The sequence below is a fragment of the Erinaceus europaeus genome, chromosome 16 (assembly GCF_950295315.1).
Source record: "Erinaceus europaeus chromosome 16, mEriEur2.1, whole genome shotgun sequence".
In the NCBI taxonomy this organism is placed as follows: Eukaryota; Metazoa; Chordata; class Mammalia; order Eulipotyphla; family Erinaceidae; genus Erinaceus; species Erinaceus europaeus.
The window spans coordinates 16,482,348-16,508,368 of record NC_080177.1 but is presented as its reverse complement, the minus strand read 5'-3'; positions in this window follow the sequence as shown (position 1 = coordinate 16,508,368).

Sequence of the window (26,021 nt, the reverse complement as noted above, 5' to 3'; positions counted from 1 at the left end):
ACAACTTTCTGATGAGTTAAGTGTAAATGAGTCAGTGCTCACGGAGATTGAATTTTCCCTCAAATACACATGGGTTAAAAAAAAAATTATAGTCTCCAGAGAGATTGGCTTCGGGAGAATGGAGCTTTTGCCAAGTCAGCACATTGGAGCAGGCGATCCTGTGACTCTTTGCCAAGCCCCAAGCATCACAGGCCCCAAAGCCTTTGCTTCTTGCTGAACCCAGGAGGAATTAATCTTCCTAAATTTTCCCTGTCTGTCAGAACTGAGAGTCCATTTCTTTGCAAATAATTTATCATTATAATTTATGCCACCTCCTCACTGACTCAGGGACTTTTTTCCCTGTCTTTTTTTTTTTTTAACATCAGTTTTTATGTATTATTTCAGCAAGTGTCTGTCCCTCTCTGTCACCTTTCTGCCCTTCTATCTTTCCTCCGGAAGATTCAAACAGGAGTCCAGGACAAGACTTAGAGTCCAGTGCTGACTCTCACTTTACCTTTACCACTGGCAGTGTGTTTCTGACAGGTGTAGAGCAGTCAGGAGAAGTGGCAGCAGAATGCACTGTACAAGCAAACAGAGAGCCCTGTGCATCTTTTCTTCTGCTCGCTCCTTTCAGGGTCCAGTGAAATCAGCTACTGGGACAGCTTTCTTTTCTAAGAAATTATTTTTATATTATTATATTTATTTATTTATTTATTGAAGTTAAGAGGAAAGAGGAGGTAGAGAGGGAGAGTGAAAGAGAGACACCTGCAGTACTGTTGCACCATTTGTGAAGCTTTCCCCCTGCAGGTGGGGTGTGGGGGCTTGAATTCACTTCCTTGCACATTGTAACATGTATGCTTAATCAGGTGTTCCACAACCTCTTCTCCCTTTCCTTTCCTTTCCTTTCCTTTCCTTTCCTTTCCTTTCCTTTCCTTTCCTTTCCTTTCCTTTCCTTTCCTTTCCTTCCCTTCCCTTCCCTTCCCTTCCCTTCCCTTCCCTTCCCTTCCCTTCCCTTCCCTCCTTCCCTTCCCTCCTTCCCTTCCCTCCTTCCTTTCCTTTCCTTTCCTTTCCTTTCCTTTCCTTTCCTTTCCTTTCCTTTCCTTTCCTTTCCTTCCCTTTCCTTTCCTTCCCTTCCCTTCCCTTCCCTTCCCTTCCCTTCCCTTCCCTTCCCTTCCCTTCCCTTCCCTTCCCTCCTTCCCTTCCCTCCTTCCCTTCCCTCCTTCCTTTCCTTTCCTTTCCTTTCCTTTCCTTTCCTTTCCTTTCCTTTCCTTTCCTTTCCTTTCCTTCCCTTCCCTTCCCTTCCCTTCCCTTCTCTTCCCTTCTCTTCCCTTCCCTTCCCTTCTCTTCCCTTCCCTTCCGTTCCCTTCCCTTACCTTCCCTTACCTTCCCTCCTTCCCTTCCTTTCCTTTCCTTTCCTTTCCTTTCCTTTCCTTTCCTTTCCTTTCCTTTCCTTTCCTTTCCTTTCCTTTCCTTTCCTTCCCTTCCCTTCCCTTCCCTCCTTCCTTTCCTTTCCTTTCCTTTCCTTTCACTTCCTTTTCTGTTTCTTTCTTTTCCTTTTCTTTTCTGCTTCCAGATGCTTCTGGTGACCACTTTTCTCTATTTTTCCCCTTTATTTTATTCAATAGGACAGAGAGAAATTGAGAAGGGAGGGGAGCTAGAGACAGAGAGAGAAAGTTAGACTTCTATCTATAGACCTGCTTCACCACTTGGGAAGCATCCCCCCTGCAGGTGGGGAACAAGGGCTCAAACACAGATCCTTGCATGGGTCCTTTAACTAAGAAATATGTTCGCTTACCTGGGTGCACCACTGCCCACCTCCCACCATTTTTTCTTTTCTTAAAGGAAATAAATCACTGATATCATTTATCCTTCTAGTTCAATATTAACAGTACAGTCAGAAAAGAGTTAAAATGCTTGTTAGTGTCTGGATACTCTCCATTCTACATTTTGGGGTTAAAAACATGTATTTTCTTCTCATGGTAATGTGGTCATTAAAATGAATATGTAGGAGGACTACCAATGTGTCTTGGAATACTGGCAGCATAAAATCTCAAGGCAACATTTATTAGGAACATGGGGGCTAATTTGGCCTGTGAGCAGAGCCCAAACAGGACCAGCTTGCCTCGATTTGCTCAGTTGCAGGCAGTTCTAGTTCCAAGGTGTATGAAATTCATAAGCCAGAAGCAGAACAAACCTCTTGTCTTTGCATTATAATGTCAATGGATACCACTTCTAATGCCAAACCACTGGCACATGCCAACTTTGTCACTATGGGCATGAGTTTTCATGAGTGTCCAGAGAGTGTTTGTCTCTCACAAGCTTTTTTTGCAGAACACTCAGATGCTGCCACAGAGGATCTTCTTGTGCAGAACCCAAGGCAGGGCATCCCACCTGCAAGATTGTAGACATTCTGTCTACTCAGGCACTTTCTATTCTACAAGTTCTGGAAGATAGTTGGGTCAGATTCCAGAGAATGTGCACATCCACCTGTCACCCATTGTGCTGGCTATGTGGCATACGCTGGCCGAGAATCATCCCCTTTTAATGGCCCACACATAGCTCATGAAAGAATTCTGAAGTGCAGTCTGCTTTGACACTGACTCACACATGTGGAAGCGGCAGTGAAGTTGAACAGCAGATGGGAAAACTCTACTGAACCTTTTATTGGCCATATGTCACTTTTGAGTGTTGGCCAATACACTAAATTTGCAGCTAATATATAATGATTTAAACAGCAAAAAGAACAGCTGCACTTTGATTTCAGATGCCTTTCCTTGAGGCTTTTCATGGTTTGCTGAAGATACTTGAGCTTTCTGTATCCCTGCACTGTCTCCTCCAATCTTCACCAGGTGTTACCATCTTTGAAACAACGTTGTTGACGACATTTGGTTTAATTGGTTAATCTCTCTGCTGTTTCTTCTTTGGGGAATGAGTTTCCCAGTGTTTCTTTCTTTCTTCCTTTCTTTCTTTTTTTTTTGAGATTATTATTATTAATTTTGTATGGAAATGTTGCAGAACTTGAGTAGTCTTATACTTTTACCTGCTTGAACGCTTCACTTTTTCAAATCATTCTTGGATAGAGGATCCCTTGCATCTTTTTGCAGGGGGCTTCTTGGGCTGGCCTTCTGCTCAGCCTGTAGAACTACTCTTTGGATAAGCTGTGGGAGGGCATCTCATTATGAGGCTATGACTTGGAATGGAACTCCCTAGAAAAAGTCACTTCTTCTAGTGTCAGAATCATCTCGAAGGAAATGATTGATGTCAGGAATAAGGAGAACAGGCCACCTCTTGGCTTTGTTGTCTCTTCTGGCCCTTCCATTCCATGTAGTTGAAATGCCAAGTCCCCACTCCCAGCTGCTGTGGACACGCTAGCTGGCCCCATGCTGGGAGCCTCATGGAAGAAGAGGCTCTGTGTTATAAATTGAGACTTAGACAGTTGTTTCTGGGGCCAATGTGTTGAAAACTGCCAAGAAGGGAGTGGGAGAGCAATATGATTTTAAGCTTGCATTCTTGCCAACCACTAACCCAATAACTTGATTTAGAAATATAGGATTGCTAAAGAGGTACAGTCATAAAATGGCTCTCTAGTTGTCACTCTAACAAACTCCAGCTCAGGTTTCGGTATATTAATTCTTGAGAATCTCAGCCTCCTCCCTTCTGTTTTTCCAAAGACTTTGAAAAGAACTCAAGAGAGCCCATCAGACTGATGATTTCTATAACATCTGGAACAAAGCACATTATATGGAGACTAACATACACATTCATCATGGGTGTTTGGATTTGTTTTCTGTTTTTACAAAGAGAGGAAGTAAGAAATAACTTTCTTGGAGGGATTTATCATTATCTGTTTCTGTGATAAACTGGACACCTCACAGAAGATTTGTAGACTTGGCTTTGATATTTATAGAAGTTGATTCTTGTTTTGGACTTTGATTAAGATTTTATCCTGTAGTAACGTCTCTTTGGGGAATTTATCCTACACAGAGAACTGTTATGTGGAATATCATGTGTATTTGGTAAACCAGCCTGGCATTATTTATGAGAGCAGGAGACTAGAAACAACCCAAATATTCATCAATAGAAACAATTATAATCTATCCTTATTCTGAGTGCAGCTGTGTAAAAAAACTGAAGATGCTCCATGTGTACAGAGATGGAAAGTGTTCCAGGACATTTATTAGTAAAAGTCAGTTACAGAGCACAGTGTGCAATTTTAATTGTATATTAAATTCTGTGCACTAAGTTTAAGCTATGTAAAAGTTGTATGCACATTAAAAAGCTTTGCAAGAATAATAGGAAAGCAAGATGATGGGAGAATAAATAGGATCCACTGAAGGAACTGAGACATTCCTTCATAGCTTCTTGGTTTCTGGTTTTCCTATTTGCTTCTCTGAAAGAAAATTTCCCTACTGATCCCCCTACAATGTCTCAAATACCAAACTCTCAACTCCTGTGATGTTTGCTGATAGCAACCAATTCTGATCCAGTACAATACAAACCCACCCCTCCTGGAAGCCCCCCCCCCTTTCCCATTTTATTGAATAGGACAGAGAAAAATTGAGAGAGGAAGGTGAGGTAGAGAGGGAGATAGATAGACACCTACAGACTTGCTTCACCACTTGTGAAATGTTCCACCTGCAGGTGGGGAGTGGGGACTCGAACCCAGACCCTTATATGTGTCCTTGTGCTTAGTGCTATGAACACTTAGCTGGATGCACCACTGCATGGCCCCTATGAGAGGGCTTTGTGAATAAGAACCACAGGGACATTTCACTTACCACTTTCATCTTCTGCTTGACTCTGCACTAGACTCTCCTTCCCACTATTTTGACTTCTTCTTCTAGCGTTTGCCCTTCTTCCGTAGCCAGTCAACAGCATCAGGTTGAGCCTGATGTAAAGTTTCGAGACCTCCTTTGAATCTGGAGAGGTGGCAGTCGTTGACTATGTGGGTCATAGTCTGTCTGGAGCCGCAGGGGCAGTTCGGGTCGTCTCTGGCTCCCCAGCGATGGAACATAGCAGCGCACCGGCCATGGCCTGTTCGATAGCGATTGAGGAGGGCCCAATCATAACGTGCTAGGTCAAAGCCGGGTTGACGCTTGCAGGGGTCTGTGATGAGGTGTTTGTTCTTGACCTCAGCTGACTGCCAACTCTGTTTCCAAGAGACTGGAACAGAGAAGTTCAGTGTAGGCATAGGGGACCAGATTGGGTGACGAGACGTCAAGCGTTGGACAGGGTGGGCGAAGATATCCGCGTATATTGGCAGGTCCGGTGGAGCGTAGACGTGGGAAATGAACTTGGATGATGCCGCATCCTGACGAATATCTGGCGGGGCGATGTTGCTAAGAACTGGCAGCCATGGAACCGGGGTGGAACGGATGGTTCCAGAAATGATCCTCATGGAGGAATATAATTTGGAATCGACCAAGTGGACATGGGGGCTACGGAACCATACTGGGGCACAGTATTCTGCAGTGGAATGGCATAATGCCAGAGATGATGATTGTAGTGTGGAAGCGCTCGTGCCCCATGAGGAGCTGGCCAGTCTTGCAATGATGTGATTCCTCGCGCCCACCTTTACTGCAGTTTTATGAGATGGTCGTGAAATGACAGGGTGCGATCGAGAGTAACACCAAGATAGACTGGCTGGGCTTCATGCCAGATTCTCGTGTCGCCAAGCTGCACATTAAGCTCATGCGAGGCCGAGGCACCGTAAAGATGGAAAACAGATGATACCGTTTTTGCAGTGCTAGGGATTAGTCGCCATTTTTTACATTAATCAGATATCAGAGACATGTTTTGACTGCTTATCCCTCACTCCATTGCTGATTCTTCTTTCTTCTCTAAACAAGATTGTTGACAGGATCACATCCTTTACCTCCATTCTTAAACCATCTCCCTCCTCCCAAGATTTCTGACACTCATCCTGAGAGTTTACCTTATAAGCTCAGATGTGGCCAGTGTGTGGCTGCTGGGAACCTGGATTTAGACATGTCTCAGAGTTGAAAAGACTAACTGACAATTACCAACAAGTGCAAGAGTGGTTTGGAGAGTAGACACACACATATGTTTACTGAGCGTGACCCTGAGCAGACTTCCCTCATAATATTTATTAACAAAAGCCTGCATTACATCATAGCATGGAATAAGGAATGTTAAAGGCATTTCTGCAAGGCTACACAAATTATGACAGCTGGTGCTAGACTGCCAGAGCACACTTGTGTAGTCCTATGGCTATGCAGAAGGTACACATTATGTCCCTATCACACATTTCATAGTTTGTCAGGGGCAATGCATTTGCCATTTTGTCACAACATGGAGCTAGAGGTTTTGTTTGTTTGTTTGTTTGTTTTGAGGAGCTTGTTGGCCCAACTGCTCTGATGCCATCTGCCAGGTGCGCGTCAGAGAATAGGAACTGTAGTCAGAGGGGAACATGAGTGACTGCAAGTGGTCAAACATTCCTTTTGTTCTATACATAGCTCTCATTAATTGAGGAAATAACACAACAGGAAATAAGTCTGTGTCAATAAGTAATAGGTATTATAATGCAAGGGTCTCCAACACCAAATAATAGGCATCAAGAAATCAGGGTGTCTCCCACATTCAGATCTATTCAGTATATCTTCAGACATTTAATTCTGCTTGCTTAATGGACATTCCCACCTGCACATCTTCCTGAGATCCACGAACCAATATCTACACAATCTACTGTATTTTCTTGCTGTTTACAATCTGTTTCTAATCAGTACCCATCTATTATTCACCACACTCCCCAGACCCTAAGCACAATACTAGGGAGAAGGCTTTGATTCCTTTCTTTTGTTCTCTTTTGATTGCAACTTCTTTATTTTTTAATAGAATTATTTCTAAAATTAATTTATTATTTAATTATTTAGCATAGAGTCAGAGAGAAATTGAGAGGGAAGAGGGAAGTAGAGAGGGAGTGAGGAAGATACCTGCACCACTGTTTCACGACTTGTAAAACATCCCCTCTGCAGGTGGGGACCTGGTGCTTGAACTTGGGTCCTTGTACATGGTAAAGTGTGTGTTCAACCAGATGCACAATTTTTCCAGCCTCTTCCCTTGCTTTCACCTTCCAATATGCAAGAAATTCTACTACTTTGTCTTTAGCTACGTTGCTCAGTCCATCTTCTCCAGGAATTGTTCTCTAAACTCAAAATTCCATCCCCAGTTGTAGTCCTCTCTTAACTGTCTGGCCTGCAGTCTTTTCTAAAAATTATTTGTGTGTGTGTGTGTGTGTGTGTGTGTGTGTGTGTGTGTGTGTGTGTGTGTGAGAGAGAGAGAGAGAGAGAGAGAGAGAGAGAGGGAGAGAGAGACTGAGAGAGGTCAGAAGATTGTTTTTGTTTATGTAATTCTTGGGGATCAAACCCTGGGCCTCATGCATGCATGTATGTCTTATGTTCTACCACCGACTCTTCTCTCTGGCTATCTGATAGTCTATAACAAAATCTGTAAGGCAACTAACCTAGAAGGTACCAGCTTTTTAATGCACATGATCCAGGTTGAAACCCTTGGTATATCACACAGGTGACTTGAAGGAAGCTTTGCTACTGTGATATCTCTTTCTGGCATTTCTTCTATCTAAAAAAGTTGCCCTGAAGTGATAAATCACCATGATAACAACAAAAATTAATCTCTAGCAGATTATATGCACTCATAAAGTCTCTGAGAAAGAAACTTTCAAGTGCTAATAGGAACACATATATAAAAGACTTTACAGATGGAAAAGCCAAGATAGCATGAATTATTATGGAGCTGTCAATTCTTCCTACATTCATTTATAAAATTAATGGAACCTCAGTCAAGATACCAACAGTACTATAAAAATATTTTCTATAATTTCAAACTGATTTGAAAGTTCTTTTTCCCCCCTCTTTCTTCTTTTCCCCTTCTCTCTTTCCTTTTCTCTTCTTTCTTTTTTCCCACTGGGGTTATCCCTGGAGTTTGGTGCCTGCATGATGAATCCATCGATCTTGGCAATGACCCCCTTTTTTTCCCTTCCTTTCTTTTTCTGATATAGACCAAGAGAAATAGGAAGAGAAATAAAAAGAGACAACTGTAGCACTGTTCCACTGCTTGTGAAGTTTCCCCCTTGCAGGAGGGGTTCAGGGGCTTGAATCAAGGTCCTTGCACATGGTAATGTGCACAGTCTACCAAGTGTAGACTTCCTGGTCCCTTGATTTGAAAGTTCTTATGAATAAATAATTATGCCAGAATAGTTTATGAAAATTCTGAAAAGGATATGCATATAAAATAAGAGAACTAATCTAAAAGATAATATAATTATTATAAATGAATGATGAATAATATAATTTAATACCTGTGCATAGATAAACAAGTAGAACAATAGGCAGGATAGAATGAAAAATTCACCATGATAGATATTTTTATAGTTTAGTGCTAGATACAGGTTACAGTGTATTACTTTACAAAATTGTGAGATAACAGGGGTATATTCTACACTCTTCCCACCACTAGAGTTCTGTGTCCCTATTCCATCCATTGAAAACTGCAGTACTTCTCCCATGTTAACAGCTATGGGATGACTATTTTTTTTTATCTGTCTATCTATCTATCTATCTATCTATCTATCTATCTATCTATCTATCTATCTCCCTATCTATCTATCTATCTATCTATTTTTTTTTGCCTGTTGTTTCTATGATCCAGCCTTCTCTTCCTTTCTAGGTCACACCTACACCTATTACTACTTCCAAGTGTCCTTTTTTTTTTAAATATTTATTTTATTTATTTATTCCCTTTTGTTGCCCTTGTTGTTTTATTGTTGTAGTTATTATTGTTGTTGTCTTCGTTGTTGGATAGGACAGAGAGAAACGGAGAGAGGAGGGGAAGACAGAGAGGGGGAGAGAAAGATAGACACCTGCAGACCTGCTTCACCGCCTGTGAAGCGACTCCCCTGCAGGTGGGGAGCCGGGGTTCGAACCGGGATCCTTATGCTGGTCCTTGTGCTTTGCGCCACATGCGCTTAACCCGCTGCGCTACAGCCTGACTCCCGTGTCCTTCTTTTTATCCTCTTCTCTCTCTGGGTCTTGATGGGATTGAGTTCAGAGCCCTCTTAGTCATCTTCTCCTAACATTTCTCCCCTTTAGGAATATGGGCTAAAATTATTTTGCGAGTACAGAAGGTAGGATTTATGGATTTTTAAGTTATTTCTCCACTGGGCATGAGCATTGGCAGGCAGATTGATCCATATCCCCAGCCTGTTTCTATCTTTCCTTGGTAGGATAGGGCTGTGGAGAGGTGCAGTTCCAGGACACATTGGTGAGGTTGTCTACCCATGGAGTTCAGGATGGAATAATAGTAGCCTCTGCAACTTGGTGTCTGAAAGGCAGGACAAAATGCTTAATAAATAAGAACCAGAAAGTAGGTATTGAGCAGGTGAGAATAGAAACTTTATGGTGGTAAGAAGCTAGTAATTCTATTTTAGGTGTATTCCTAGAGGCCCATGACTTTAGTCATTTTTTTTCCACCTTGATAGCTAAAATGGAGGTAGACTAAAAATATTGTCTCAGAAGATGGTGTCAAAGTTGAGGATAGAGCTAGAAAGTTAGACTAAGAGAGTAACTACCAAACTTGAAGAAAATATTTAAATAAAATTAACTTTTTACCACATCAATCTGACCTAGGGCCTGTAAAACCTCTGAGTCAATCTGAGCTCTTATTCCAGCTAACAACATTGTAGATATAGGGTAGGACCTATGAGAATACATGTACCCATAAGTTAGGGGAAATTGTATACTTCAATGTAAAATTGCTTAATACTCCTCTGTAATTAGACTTAGACTTAATAAATACAGCAATCTAGCAGAATGGTCTAAGGAATAAACCATAAATTGTCCAATCAAATACTTATTACATAGGCTTAGACATCCTCCTCTCTTATCTCCTACTTCATTTCTCTCAATTACTTTATCAACTCAACTAACTACACCAAAGAAAGTAAAACAATATATCACTTAATCGCTTCTGACAGCATCAGTATTATTGTCACCCCTTGATAATCTTTAGAAGAAACACTGCGTACAATTGGTCAAGTGATATACTAGCAGAAATAGTTACCATAGCACTGAATGTAATACCATATATATCAACTGAGTGACAATTATTGTTCCCTATGTTACAACCTTTATTAGAATCATCAAACAAGTAAATTCAGTAAAACTTGAGGTTAGGTTAGACTCCACTAAAATCTCAGGTTACATATGTTAATTAGGGGCAGGGAGGAGTTATAATTCAATAAATGGTGTTGGGACAATTTGTTAGCCATCTGGGATATAATAAAGTTGTATTTCTCCCAACTTTTTATACCAAAACAAATGCCAGATGGACTATCAACATGAAAATTAAACTATCAAGGTTCTAGGGAAAAAAAAATTAGTGATCTTGGAGTAAAGAAAGCCTGTTTATATATGATAAAATTCAGGAGACTCTGAAGAAAAGATTTATAAGTTTTTCTTTAAAAGTCGAGAATCTCTGCTTGGAAGGGAACAGTATAAGTAAAGTCAATGACAAATCATATACAGGAAACTATTTATAACAAACATGCCAGACAAAGGCTACATTTATTAATATGGGAAGAACAAATCAATAAGAAAAAAACAAAAAAGAAATAAAAAGACCAACAGTAATATAATATTGGCAAAGGACATAAAGAAACTACTTATAAAAAAATATAAATGGTTTAGGGTCATTGGAAAGATGCTTAGTTTCCCACACAAGAAACAATCAAATTAAATTAAAACTGTATTTTACACACAATATCCAAAATCTTCTCAAAATGTATTTCTGACAAGGGTTCAGAGGAACAGACATTTATATGCATTTTCAAGGTGTATGAATTGATGCGACCTCTGAAAATGGCAGTTTCAGAAAAATCTATAAAATTTTTAAATGCGTTTACCTTTTCATATATCAACTCTATGCTTAGGAATTTCTCCTGTAGTCACATTTAAACTTATGACTGGAGAAATATGTAAAGATATTTACCATAGCACTGAATGTAATACCATATTTTGTCATGTATAAAAGAAATTGAAAAAAAAAAAAAAGAAAACCTTCTACTTTAATTAAAGCCTCTGGATTGTACCCTATCAATTGTATTTATTTATTTATTTATTTATTTTGCCTCTAGGGTTATCACTGCAGCTTGGCGTAGTCACTATGAATTGCTCCTCCTGGTGGTCATTTTTTCCATTTTATTGGCTAGGACAGAGAGAAATTGAGGGGAGGCAAAATAGAGAGGGAGAGAGAAAGACAACTGCAGACCTCCTTCACCACTTTCGAAGTATTCCCCTTGCAGGTGGGGAGGGGGGGGACATGCTTGAATCAAGATCCTTGTGAGTCTTTTCACTTAGTACTTAACTGGGTGCACCGCTGCCTGGACCCCCCCACCCCCCCGCCACATCAATTCTTCAATTTCTTGTCATCTGACTCCAGATTGTCTTAATTTTTTTTTGTTCGTGCACCTCACATTTATCTATTTTCCTTCTCCGATGACATTGTTAGTTATACACTCCCCCATCTTTCCAGGGTCCTTTATGTTGATTATGTTCCATGAAGGTCTCCTCCCAACCATTTCTCCCCTCTTCCTCATCTATGTGAATTCTGCTCTTTTTTCTCACTTGATTCACATTCTGAAGATGCACACTCTACAATTCCCCATGACAATAACTCCTTGCTCTGACTTTTGGCCCGGCTCTATTTGTCTAGGCAAGTTGATTTAGTCTCTCAAATTATAAGGCTATCCTGATGTCCACTCTTTGATGCCATTGTTTAATCTAGGGACATTCTGATATAACCTAAATAAAACACTATTAATTCACATTTTCCTCAAGAATAATGATATTTTCATGATCTGTTTCTGATCATATACTTAGTACACACTCAGAAAGATGGGCGAAATCGCAGAACTCACTGTCATGTGTGTTTAATAAAAAAGGGAAATATTAATTTCTCACAATAATTTCCTAGGTCAAAGAATGTAGATATTGTAACTGTTGACAGAGACTGCCAAGCTGTCCTGTGGAAGGATTCATAATTCATTTAACAAATTTACTGAGCTTCTTGTATATGCCAAATAATATGTGCTAGATATTTAGGACATGATGTGGATTCTCCCCAGATGTGGTCCCTGTCTTGTAGAGCCTAGTGTAAATGTTCATGAGGAAAAAATGCAGAGTGTTTTTGGAGAGTCCAATAGAGGGGATTTGACCTAGCTGGGGAGTTCAAATATGACTTCTTGACTCTCAGAAGGCTAGAAGTGGACCTTTCTTATGACCCTCTACTGGGGCTATCTCCTAGGGAATCAAACACACCTATCCAAAAAGATTTGTTTATACCTATGTTCCTAGCAGCACAATTTGTAGTAGCCAAAACATGGAAGCAACTCAGGTGTCCAACAACAGATGAGTGGCTCAGTAAGTTGTGGTCTATATACACAATGGAATCCTACTCAGCTATTAAAAATGGCGAATTCACTTTCTTTTCCTCATCTTGGATGGAGCTTGAAGGACTCATGTTAAGTGAGATAAGTCAGAAAGAAAAGGATGAATATGGGATGATCTCACTCATAGACAGAAGTTGAAAAATAAGAACAGAAGGGATAACACAAAGCAGAACTTGGACTGGAGTTGGTGTATTCCACCAAATTAAAAGACTCTGGAGTGGGTGGTGGGGGAGGGTTCAGGTTCTGGATCATGATGACAGAGGAGGACCTAGTGGGGGTTATATTGTTATGTGGAAAACTGAGAGATGTTACATGTGTACAAACTACATTTTACTGTTGATTGTAAACAAGTAATCCCCCAATAGAGAAAAAAAATTAAAAAAAGAAAAAAACAAAGATGACTTCCAGGAGGAAGTCACTTCTCAGATAAATCCCAGTTCTTCTTCTTCTAGCGTTTGCCCTTCTTCCGTAGCCAGTCAACAGCGTCAGGTTGAGCCTGATGTAAAGTTTCGAGACCTCCTTTGAATCTGGAGAGGTGGCAGTCGTTGACTATGTGGGTCATAGTCTGTCTGGAGCCGCAGGGGCAGTTCGGGTCGTCTCTGGATCCCCAGAAGTGGAACATAGCGGCGCACCGGCCATGGCCTGTTCGATAGCGATTGAGGAGGGCCCAGTCATAACGTGCTAGGTCAAAGCCGGGTTGACGCTTGCAGGGGTCTGTGATGAGGTGTTTGTTCTTTACCTCAGCTGACTGCCAACTCTGTTTCCAAAAGTCTGGAACAGAGAAGTTCAGTGTAGGCATAGGGGACTAGATTGGGTGATGAGACGTCAAGCGTTGGACAGGGTGGGCGAAGATATCCGCGTATATTGGCAGGTCTGGTCGAGCGTAGACGTGGGAAATGAACTTAGATGATGCCGCATCCCGACGAATATCTGGCGGGGCGATGTTGCTAAGAACTGGCAGCCATGGAACCGGGGTGGAACGGATGGTTCCAGAAATGATCCTCATGGAGGAATATAATTTGGAATCGACCAAGTGGACATGGGGGCTACGGAACCATACTGGGGCACAGTATTCTGCAGTGGAATAGCAGAATGCCAGAGATGATGATTGTAGTGTGGAAGCGCTCGCGCCCCATGAGGAGCTGGCCAGTCTTGCAATGATGTGATTCCTCGCGCCCACCTTTGCTGCAGTTTTTATGAGATGTTTGTGAAATGACAGGGTGCGATCGAGACTAACGCCAAGATAGACTGGCTGGGCTTCATGCCAGATTCTCGTATCGTCAAGCTGCACATTAAGCTCACGCGAGGCCGAGGAATGGTGTAGATGGTGATTAAGCAGGATTTATTTAGACTATCAGGGGAGTAAGAAGTCCTCCACTATGGCCTGAGCTAATGTGGCTGCTGCAGGAGATGAGGAAACTTGTGTGCTGGGGTTGAATATTAGGAAGGCTCAGTGCAAGAAGTTGGACATGTGTGCAGGAAGTCTCCCTCAGATGGATTTGTTGGTCTTGTAAAGGATTTCATTTTTATTTCAACAGCAGTGAGAGGTATCAGTAGAAATGAGAGGTCATATTGGTTTTTTGAAAAATATCTGAATAAAGAGAACTGATAAATAGGCAAGGATGAATAAAAGTTGACAATTGAAGAAGTTACTGTGGTGGCTATTGGTAGATGATATTGTCTTAAGCTTACGGACAATATCAGACTAATTTAGGGAAAATATAAGGAAATGGATGATTTTTTAAATGATATCACTAGCTAGTCCCATGAATAGAAATGGTTATTATTTTTTGTCCTTTCCATTCAGTGTTGTGTGTATATAAATTACACATAATATGGATTGTAATATAATTTGTAATATTTATTGCGTATAATGTCCCTTTGATTATTGGTGAGGTTAAGAATCCTTTCATTGAAATACAAAATGTTTATTTATTCTTTGGAATTATCTGATATCTCCTTTTCCCATTTTCTTATTAGGGTGTATGTTCTTTTTCTCTTCATTATCCAATCTGGAATTCCACATATCATTTAGTTCTCATTTCTCTACTGGCCCAGGCCTGACAGGTTTTCAGGTATATGTCTTTATATTTTAAAAGCCGTAGTTTCATTCATATGAGATTTCACCATCCAAGCCTGGTTTTTCATTCAGATAACCTGAAACAAGAAACTAACATCTCCCATGTAAGAAGAGAGAGAGAGAAGGAGGAAGGGAGAGACAGACACCAGAGTACCTGGACTTAATCCAGCACCATAAAACCTCCCATGTGGTGCCAGTGTTTGTCTGAACTTGGACCATGAGCATGGTAAGGCTGGGACCCTAAATGATGAGCTATCTACTGGCCCCCAGGCACAGGTCTTTTTTTTTTTAAAGTTAATGATTCAAAAAATCTATTGTCACAGTGTTGGAGAGCAGAACTTGGTAAGAATACAAGTGTAAAATCAAGGCAAACTTAAGCTGGTTAAGATATATCAGTCTGTATCAGTCTGTGATATATGTTGCAAATGTTTCTCCAGTGTTTTATAACTTACTTTAACTTTATGTGTATGTCTTGATAGATGATATCAATGTCAAATCAACCTTTCTCTTATTGTCAAATCTTCTTTTATTACCTCTGGCTTTGATATATTGTCCCAAACTTCCCCCATCCCAAGAGGTGGAACTGTTTATGCAAGCTATCCTTTATTACTTTTTACAACCACTTATTTTCAAGTTATGCCAAGTAAGAGGTAAAAAGAAAAAAAAAAAAGACTACCTCACCCTAGTCCTCATTCTCTCTACCTTCAACTTTACCAGATGGAGCAATAAAAGTCAGTAGTGAGGTAGTGTTTATGATATAAGATCAACCAGCAATGCCAAAAGGACAGTGTCAGCCTGTCTTGTTCTCTACTGCTTCAACTGGGGTCCAGACTAAAGCCATTTCTGTATCTATGCTGCCCTTGAATTGTCTCATCAATCCACTCAGATCACGAGTTCCTAGAGGATAGGAGACACACAGTTTTCATTTTATAGAAATACATGTGAAATTGGTCCTCCTTAGCAGGCTCTGACAGTGTTACACATCAGTGCATCTATTTACAAAATAAGGACACACTCAAAGCACACTGATAGTATTGTAAAGTTTTGACCTGGAGATCGTTCACTTGGCTGGGTGATTGCCTTGAATTGCATCTGAATCCTGATAACCTAAGAGTTGTCAGAAAAAAAAATTGTAATGATGTCTCTTCACCTTTCTCTCTCTCAACCAAAATAAGTCGACTTTTATAAAAGAATGCTGATGCATTTATTGGAGTTGGAGTTATATTATCAATCTTTCAGAATGGTCATTAATTTTTTTCTATATTGAGAAGCATTTTTGTATATGTCTCTCCTGTCCCCTTGTCTTTGTAGCCTCTCCTCAATGAGTCAAATGTCTATTCAGCTAAATAAAACCCTCTAGTTAGCCTAGTAAGTATCATCCATCATTTCCCCCAAATCTTCCAGATGAATTTTAGCTCCATGATGTCCCTTGGTGATGAGATCACAAAACTGTGGGCATGGTAGAGGGTCAGTAAGTACTTGCAGAAATCAGTGAGTTGTATGATTATACTCTTTTGATATAAAACCCAAGTGTAACTGGATTGGTATCTAAGAGATATTCTAGATGATTTACTTTTTTATTTCCTCCTTGTTTTGATTTTAAGGAAAAAAAATTAAGACTCCATAAGGAACTCACTTTAACTTGTAGGCTATCTGATCAAGTTGACATGTGATAAGACTCCACCTTAAATTAGTAATTGAAGCAGAATTTTCATAAGTGATTGCTTAGTCTAAATCCAGAGGTCAGTGTCACCGTAAAGTGAGCAGATGGTCCAGGTGAACTAAAAATGTAGATCTTGCCAGTCTGTCCTGGGCAGACAGCTGGATACAAATCCATTTGGGACAAAACCTTCAGGCTGGAAGCCAACACTCCCCAGATAAGAAGTTTAACTCTTCTCAGAAGATTGCAAAGAGGAATTGAGATGCTAAAGTGACTCTGGACAAAGTAGAGGTAAGATGTCTTACTCCTAAAGAGCAAGGCAGGAACACACAGGTGAACAAACCAGCATCAGCAGATCGGGAGGGTGGCTGCTCGGCTTCTTGTGACATGATGCCTCCGTAGGGATAGATCAGGAACTGGGATAGGACATCTGAATATCAAGCGATGATCAGGACATAAGATAGAAGTCAAGTTTAAGTTCAAAGTCAAGTATATTAGAGGAATGATAAACTGGTACTAGTCCCTGGCTTAATGGTGGGATCATGCCCTCTCTCCCCTTTCATTTCCTTTTTTTTAAATAAGCTTTTTAAAAAGTATGTTTATTTACTTATTTTTATTATTGGATGGAGACAGAGAAATTGAGAGGGAAGGGGAGATAGAGAGAGAGAGAGAATGAGACACAGAGAGATACCTGCAGCCTTGCATCACCATCTGTGAAGGTTTCCCCTTGCAGGTGGGAACCAGGGACATAAACCCAGCTCCTTGTGCATTGGAAGGTGTCTGCCTAACCAGGGTACACAACCACCTGGCTTCCTCTTCTTTTATTTCCTAATGGTCTTTTCTGCTTCATGGGCTCTTCTTAGTTTTCATTTTCCTAGAGTAATCTTTCCTTTTGTCAGTGATGTGATTTTTTTGTATTATCTTTATTTATTTATTTATTGGGTAGAGACAGGCAGAAATTGAGAGAGGAGGAGGTTATAAATAGCGAGAGAGAAGACACCTGCAAGCCTGCTTCACCACTTGCAAAGCTTACCCCCTGCAGGTGGGGACCAGGGGCTTGAACCAGGGTCCTTGAGTCAACCAGGTGCAACCACCACCCACTATCCAATGATATGATTTCTAGAATAACTACTTTCTTTCTTCTAGCCTCAGTTTCCTTATCTGCAAACACAGAAGGAAGATAATAAGGAAAAATGTGGCAAGGTTACCAAAACAGTGCCAGGCACCTAGTAGTTGCTCCCATGGCTATATTAGGAGAGGCGGAGCTATTTCCAGCTCTCAAGACCCCTGAGACTTCATGTCCCCAAGCCAGTGGATGGAGGTGCTGTGAACTGCAGGGCCAACAAAAAACTTAATCTCCCTTATTTCTTCATCACAATCAACTTTCCAGCATTTAGATTGCTTTTCCCACCATGAAAGCCTGGATGGTGACTTCTTAGAGTCTTCAAACGCCATAGTTCACCCTCTAGAGCTGTTTCAGACCTCTCTGCAGGACAGTGAAGTGGGCTGGTGACATGAGTGGGGACCCCATAAAAGAGCCAGAAGAATCAAAGCTGCTACTGGGTTAATGACTTGTGGCATTGAGGTGGCCACTTCAGGGACTATTTTTTTTAATGTATTTTTTATTTAAGAAAGGATAAATTAACAAAACCGTAGGGACTATTTTTAAAAAGGCTAGAAGGAAAAACTAACCTAAAAGACCAAACAAAAACAAAAACAAATCCCCAAACCAAGACAGATGTTTTCAGTTAGGAAAAAGAACATAAAGAGATAGCAGTTTAGGGGAAAAAAAAATTCCCAACAGAAAATACTTGATTAGTTTTAAAAGAAGTTGGAAGATGTTTTGTATTTATATCTAATTTAACCCCAGAGGAATGATAACTGGACATCTAGTCCTCCTTTCTGCTTTATTTCTCCTCTTTTCTTCCTTTCTTCATTTCCCACTATCCTTCAGTACAGTAAAAGCACCCTTCCTTTATTATCCCATGGGTGGGATCCAGTGTTGTGCTGGATAAAACCCATAAGTGCAGTCTTGGACATCCTAACCCTGAATGTGTGTTGTTTGAATCTGAGGACAGTGGGTTCATGTTAAGCTGAGCTCAGTGTGCTAATTAAGTGGCTGGGTGAGGGAAGCAGGGTGCCACTGCATCTGTGGGATGTCTGGCACAGAGAAGATGGTTTCTGTTCTGGGCTGACTCCAAATTGATGGGAACTCTGGGAACATAACTCCTATGGGGGTTCATTTAGTTTTTTTTTTCTTTCTTCATTTTTTAAAAATTTAACGTTGGTTTACAATACTATAAAAATTCAGGAGTATAGTCTCACATGGATGTAAAACAAACCACACCCACCACCAAAATTCTACTACCATTCCACTCAAAAGATACCCCTCTACCTAGTCCTTCACCTCTGATCCCTGTTAAAGGAGGGCCTTTAACTAATATCCTTTTTACAGTCTAAGGGTTAGTTTGGTTATTATTATGTTTTGTATGTTCCAGTCATTGATATTCAATATTTGAGTGGAACCATTATTAGTTGGCTTCCACTTCCTTATTTCACTTAGGATAATCACCTCTAGTTCCAGCCATTTTGTGAGGATTCCACTTTCTACTATCTTTTCCTTGTCTAACATGGAAAGTCTGTATCTTGGGCAGAACTATGGTTTACAACTGTAACAGTTAGAAGCACATTTGGAGACAAGTTGGGACTGAACCCTAGCCTTTATTCTCATTGTCCAGAGACACACATGACTGAGGCCCCAAGAGTGAGCAAAGGCTCCCCAGAGTGGGACAGAGATGAAGAAAAGGGAGGTCTTTTTGAGAGACAAAGGTATGAATATCAAATTATGTGACTGTGCTTGAGATGCTTGGGAATACTAAAAAAGACAAGGGATTTCTTCCGAAGACAACATGGGGAGTTTAGGAGAGGGGAGAGGAAGCCGAGAGTCTAGAGGGAAGATCGGGGACTAATACCCCTAGAAGGTAGAGGAAACTTTCTTCTGTGAAAGTCAGATTGCCTTGACCTAATTCAACTCAATAAGACACAGAGAAGCCAGACAGGGAGGTCAGTGTGCCCCTCAGAGCCTGTGCACTTCAGAGGGATGCATCTGTTGAGTAGGGTGGGGCAGTTACTAGGGGCTGGGCTATGGCTTAGAGTAGGAGAGGCTAGAAGAAGTGGGAGCTAGTTCAACATGAGATGATAACAGACTCCAAGCATCCACTTTTGGCTAATGGATAGCAGTGATTTACCTTCTTTGAAGTGACTTGAATAGACTTTGTCCCTAAGAGTTGACAACCTTTGTTAAAGGGAATCTAATTTGTGTCTGAGCCTGACTCACTAGACTTGGGCTATGTTTTCAACCCCTCAGGTGGAGAAACAGACACTGAAGAGAAATGAAGAGGGAAGTCCGAAGTTCAAGGTAATGTGAAAAATTAGACACATCTAATCAAATTACCCACGGGCCTGTCTTGTCTTGGAGGGTAAGGCATAGGTTGTGATGAGAAAGACTGAGAGGGAATATGAATATTTTTCTCCTTTCTTTTTAATATATATGTATATATATACTATTGTTGATATATCAATAGTATAATAGTATATATATTATTATTGATTTAACATTAGTTTAAAGAATTAGAAGGTTTTACGGTTCAGACCTACATGTGTATGTAACTTCACTTTACCCACCACCAAGTGAATACATTTTTTCACATATGACCACAGTAAACAAGGCTTTGTTTTTTTAAATTTATTTTTTATTTAAGAAAGGATAAATTAACAAAACCATAGGGTAGAAGGGGACAACTCCACACAATTCCCACCACCCAATCTCCATATCCCATCCCCTCCCTTGATAGCTTTCCCATTCTCTATCCCTCTGGGAGAATGGACCCAGGATCGTTGTGGGTTGCAGAAGGTGGAAGGTCTGGCTTCTGTAATTGCTTCCCTGCTGAACATAGGCGTTGACTGCTCGGTCCATATTCCCAGTTTGCCTCTCTCTTTCCCTAGTAGGATGGGTCTCTGGGGACGCGGAGCTCCAGGACACATTGGTGGGGTCTTCAGTCCAGGGAAGCCTGGCCGGCATCCTGATAGCATCTGGAACCTGGTGGCTGAAAAGAGAGTTAACATAGGAAGCCAAACAAATTGTTGAGCAATCATGGACCCAAAGCTTGGAATACTGGAGAGGAAGTGTTGGGGGGGGGTACGCACTGCAAACTCTAGTGTACTTCTGCTTTCAGGTATATGTTTTGCACTTGTTTATGGATACATGTGCACATATGCTCTCTCTCACAGAACCTGGTGTATATCTAGGTTTTGGGACTTTGTTAGAAAGTGATCCACCTGGGATGGAATTAGAGAATGCTATGAAAGGAAAGGTCTCACCTGAGTAATGAAGCTGAAGGGTTGTCATTCCACACGTGACACAGTCTGAGCTGAAGCATGTTGAGGTGGCAATCGTTGCGTTGAATAGGTTGTGATCGGCTGATGCAATATTATTTGATATGGATTGGGAGAGGCATGTGGGAAAGTGGGTCCTATCCTAAGGTTCCAGGACTGGGGGAAATATAGGCTCTTTAGTGGAGATGTGAGGTTCCTGCTGTCTTAGGGTTCAAAAAGACAATGGATAGTTAATGTTATCATCACATTACTTGGTAATTGGGCTAACTTTGAAAAATCCTTTTGTTAGGGTTTGCTGTATAGTACCCAGTATCTTGTAAATACCTGTGCCACTGGTTGCCTCTGATCTACTTGGTCTAGGCTTTTGAGAGAGTCCACATATCAAATACACAGCCTATGTATTAAGAAGACTCAGTCTGTGTTTTAAAAACTTCGAGACATACAATTAATTTCCCCCCTCTCATATTAATTAACTAGTGGTTTATATGACTACACTTTACTAGGCCATAAACACCATTCCCACCACCAAAAACTGTATCCCATCCCACCCACCCAACCCCACCCCCCACTGGTCTAGGAAGCCGCATGTCTACCCTCACCACAGGGTTTTTACTTTGGTGCCCTACTTTCAATTTTGTCAGATCCTGCTTTTAGTTTCCCTTTCAGATCTCCTTTTTCAACTTCTGTTGATGAGTGGGATCATCCCATACTCATCTTTATATTTCTGACTTAGCTCACTTAACATAATTCCTTCTAGCTCTGTCCAAGATGGGTCAGAGAAGGTGGGTTCATTGTTCTTGATAGCTGTATAGTATTCTATTGCATATATATACCACAGCTTTCTCAGCCACTCATCTTTTGTTGGGCAGTAAACAAGGCTTTAAAGAGCTGGGTAAATCTTAGCCTGGCTTAGGAACACAGATAAGGAGTGAAACTGGATGCCCAAAGAGAAGGATGGGGAAAATGTGGCATATAAAAGAACAAGAAGCTACTTTCCAAATACATTCAGTCCTGTCATATCTGGGGGAAAGTGGGACTCTCTTTGGAGAAGCACAAGAGTTGAGTTAGTAATTGAAAGTAGTGAAAGGAGGATGTTTCTGACCTGGATCTGGGGCAGGAAAGAGCATATTCTGCACTTGGACCTCAGTCAGAAAGACTGGATGTAGTCAGACTGGACAGAAAAAGGGTTTGGCAGCCATCTGGTCCCTTTAACACCACTTTCCTGATTTGACTGGGCTAGGCACCGTGTGGGAGCTGGTGAAATTCCATGTTCTAGACTCTCCTAAAAAGGTCTGTGAGTCCATGTGAGGAGGGGATAAAACACAGGAGAAAAGGCAGAGAGCTAGATCACCAGCCTCTCAGCATTTGACATGAGGGCTGAGGAAGGAGAGGAGTTGTGTCCTGATGTGAATGCAGTGCTGGGAAGAGGAGTGAGAGGGTGGTCCTAGCCTTTCCTTAGGAGTTGACCTCATTAACCAAACAGGCCTCTTGGACTCTGAGGTTCTTTATAGTTTCTTGTGTGTGAGACAGAGTGTCCCTTTTTACTTGATCCCTTCCCACTGGTTTTTATGAACTGCTGCTGGCTTGCCCATATTGGATAATCACAACAGCAGTGTCCCTACTTCCTGTATAACGAACCCTTGGCCAGTCTGGTAGTCCAGAGTGCAGCCCCCATACCCCACATCATTCCCATTGCGCCAGCCATCCTCGGCCTAACATTCAGTGCTCGTGTGCCACCCAAAGTCCTGACAGCATTTACTCAGTGAACTATTCTGAGGCCAGGGGAGCTGTCTGACCTCCTCAAGGTGAGCAGGAAACTGTTTTGCTACTAACTCAACCCTCTGCCCCATTCAATCCATCTCCATGCTTGCTCCTTGAATTGTCATATCCTCAAACTGCCAACTTGTTATTTCACAGAAGAGAATTCAATTTCTTGTAGCTAAGGAGACTGCTTTCATGAAAATATTGGTCTCTAGGACAGATAGATGCACAAGAATTCTCCCTTGGTGAGCATTGTCAAATTAAAGTTTGCAGGCTAGGATAAACCATATGCTAACACTTCTTTCTCTTCTTTTCTTTCTCCTTTGCTTCCTCCTTTTTTTTTTTTTTTTTTTTACCAGAACACTGCTCACTTCTAGTTTATGGTGGTATTAGGAATTCAGTCTGAGACTGCAGAGCTTCAGGCAAAAGAGTCTTTTGCATAATCATTATGCTGTCTCCACAACCCAAACATTTCCTCAAATCTCCCATAAAACCCCAATCACCAATGAACCATAAAGCTTGTCCACAAAAATTCACTGGGTTAAAAATAAATTTTGGACAATTCACTGACAATCAGAAATAAGACTATTAAATATAAAATTGTTGGGCTAGCGCAGCAAGTATCTTACTGACCTGAAGGACTCAGGCAAAGAAAGAAAAGTTGGGAGAAGATTGCAGATGATCTCATTTTGGGCAGGGAACTTGGAGACACAACAGGAGGACAAAGTAGCACCCTAGAAGTGTCCTTCCCCATCCTCATCATGAAGAAGCCAACATTCTAGACCTCCCAAACAGTTTTACTAGCAACTTCTAAGGTAGCCATGTGATGAAACCAGATAAAATTCTCCTTGGAAAGTGATTTAAAAGTACATGGTAGTGAAGTCAGGAGGCCAGAATTTAAATTTCCTTCATCACTGTATCCTCAGAGGCTTGGGCACTAAATGGTTTTTGAGTGAGTTAATTAAATCATTTATAGATAATGTCTATTTTTTCTTTTTTTGTCATTGTCAAGGCTTCACTTTCTTTCTGTCTTTCTTTTTTTTTTTTTCAGTTAGAGGGAGACAGAGAAGGTGAAGAGGACCAATGAACCAAAGATCCCTCCAATTTGGTGGGGGCCAGGCTACACTCTGGGTTGTGCACATGGACAAACAATGCACCATACAAGCTAACAATTCTGCCAGCCCCCAGGTAATGTCTTTTTTTTTTGCCTCCAGGATTATTGCTGGGGCTCAGTGCCTGCACCATAAATCCATTGCTCTTGGAGGCTGTTTTATTTTTCCTTTTGTTGCCCATGTTGTTTTATTGTTGTTGTGGTTATTATCACTGTTATTATTGATGTCGTTGTTGTTGGATAGGACAGAAAGAAATCAAGAGAGGAGGAGAGACAGAGAGGGGGAGGAAAAGACAGATCTGCTTCACTGCCAGTGAAGTGATCCCCTGCAGTTGGGGAGCTGGGGGCTAGAACCAGGATCCCTATGCTGGTCTTTGCTCTTTGGGCCATGTGCCTTTAACCCGCTGCACTACTGTCCGACCTCCAGTAAAGTCTTTATAATATCATTCCTTCTGATTATATTCAAATGTTTATTTTTGAAGAGGGAATCCCATTTGCCACCTATTTCCCACCCAGAAGCCACTTCATTTTTCATCTTGTTCTGTTTGGATGCTTCAGTAGAGCAGGTATCTTTTTACTGAAAGGCAGAATGGAGGAGATGATGGTGACAACCCTTGCTAGTGTCAAGATTGAAGGCATGTGGACTCACCGGGGCTCTCTTGGTGATACCATGTGGTTGATCCTTTCCTTGATGGCCTGGTGTGACTGTCTCAGGATGTGCACTTCACTCCCAAGGCTCAGGATACACTTGATTTCTATAATCCACCTCTCAGCGTTTTCCTTTCCCAAACCAGGAACCAATCCATGGATGTTTCCCTGAAGTCATTTTGCAGATGTGTCTGTAAGTAGCCTCCACTCAGGGCACTGCTCTGTCACTGAAGGTCTATCCCTGAGCTGCACAGATAAGTTCCTCTTCTGAAGCTTGGGTGTGAGGGAGAAGAAGGACCTCGTTGGAGAAGGCTCTTCTTTGACTTCTCTCCAGATAGGCTTTGCAATAGGAAAGGCAACAATAACGTGTGAGAAGCCTAAACCTCACCCTCAGAGACTGTGGGCCTATTCATTGTATGTGTGTGTGTGTGTGTGTGTGTGTGTGTGTAGGACCCTCTGCACTCTGATCATCAGGTGGACAGAGAACCATGCAGAGCAAGAGAAAGTGTTCCCTGGTAAGTCTGTTCCCAGAGTCTCAGTGAAGGTTGTACAGCATAAACGGAAGGCTTATGACACTCATTGCAACTACTGAGGTTGAGACCTAGAAAGAACATCCTGCTGTCTTTGCAGACCTGTCTGCCTGGACCCTTTCTTCTCTCCCTGGAGCTTTGTAATTCAGTAGCCAGAAGCCAGTAGTCTCTGTGGTATAATTGGAGCTCCTGTGGCCTCCTTCTGGGACCAGGATGGAGCAAGGCCTTTCTTCACTCTAAGAGCTCTGTGAGGACACTTGTCCTTGTGAAGCAGTTGGTTCCTGTCCTCTCAGCCCTGGCTTCTGCAAAGAGCTTATAAGAATGGTGTGGCAAGCACTCAGGTATCTTGCCTCTCTAGGGAGAAGCAGAATTAAGTCCCAGCCCAGCCCTGCACACAGCTCTGATGAGCTAGCTGAGTGACAAGGTAGTGATAGCACTTCCATGGGGACTCTGTTTTTCACCCAGACTCTGGGGTGACTCCAGGTAGGTTTCCAGTTTTATTTTTAGGAGTCCTTGAGCAGGGCTGAGCTGGTCATCAGAAACAGTCTGAGTGATGGCTTTATAGCCCACTATACTCCCAGAATACTTGAGCCATTCATCCAAAGTTTTGAGAATATCAATAGGTCCTTTAATCAACCACCAAAATTACATGAATCATAAGAACTCCTTGAAGCCACCAGAAACCCACCCTGGATCAAGGAGAGGTGATCAATCCAGAAAATAATCGTCATAAGGAATAGGTGGGTGATCTTCCCAGACAATACTTTTAGTCTATCTGCATGTTAGCTAGCAGGCTGATGAAAAAATTACTAAAGTCATGGACCACATAGCATATACCTAAAATAGACTTCCTAGCTTCTTTCCACATGAATACCCCAGGTTTTATCTGCTCTATTCCTAACTTTGGGTTCCTGTTTATTGAACATTTTGCTTTATGCCTTACCACCTTTAAGCCACTAAGTTGCAGATGCTACCATTATGCTAACCGGACCTCCCCAGGCAGATGATCTCACTAATGTGTCCTGAAGTCTCACCCCTACAGAGCCCTATGCTACAGAGAAAGATAGAAATAATTTGGGGGTTGTGGATTGATCTGCCAATGCTCGTGTCCAGCGGAGAAGCAAGTACAAAAGCCAAACCCTCTACCTTCTATACCCCATAAAGAATTTTGGTCCATACTCACAGAGGGATAAAGAATAGGGAACCTTCCAATGGAGGGGATGGAACACAGAACTCTGATGGTGGGAACTGTGTGGAATTGTAGCCCTGTTGTCTTGCAATCTTGTTAATCATTATTAAATCACTAAGTAAAAAGAAAAGATAAGAAACTGGTGGCTGGCATGTGCTTTGTGAGAAGCACAAAGTTTTCCAGT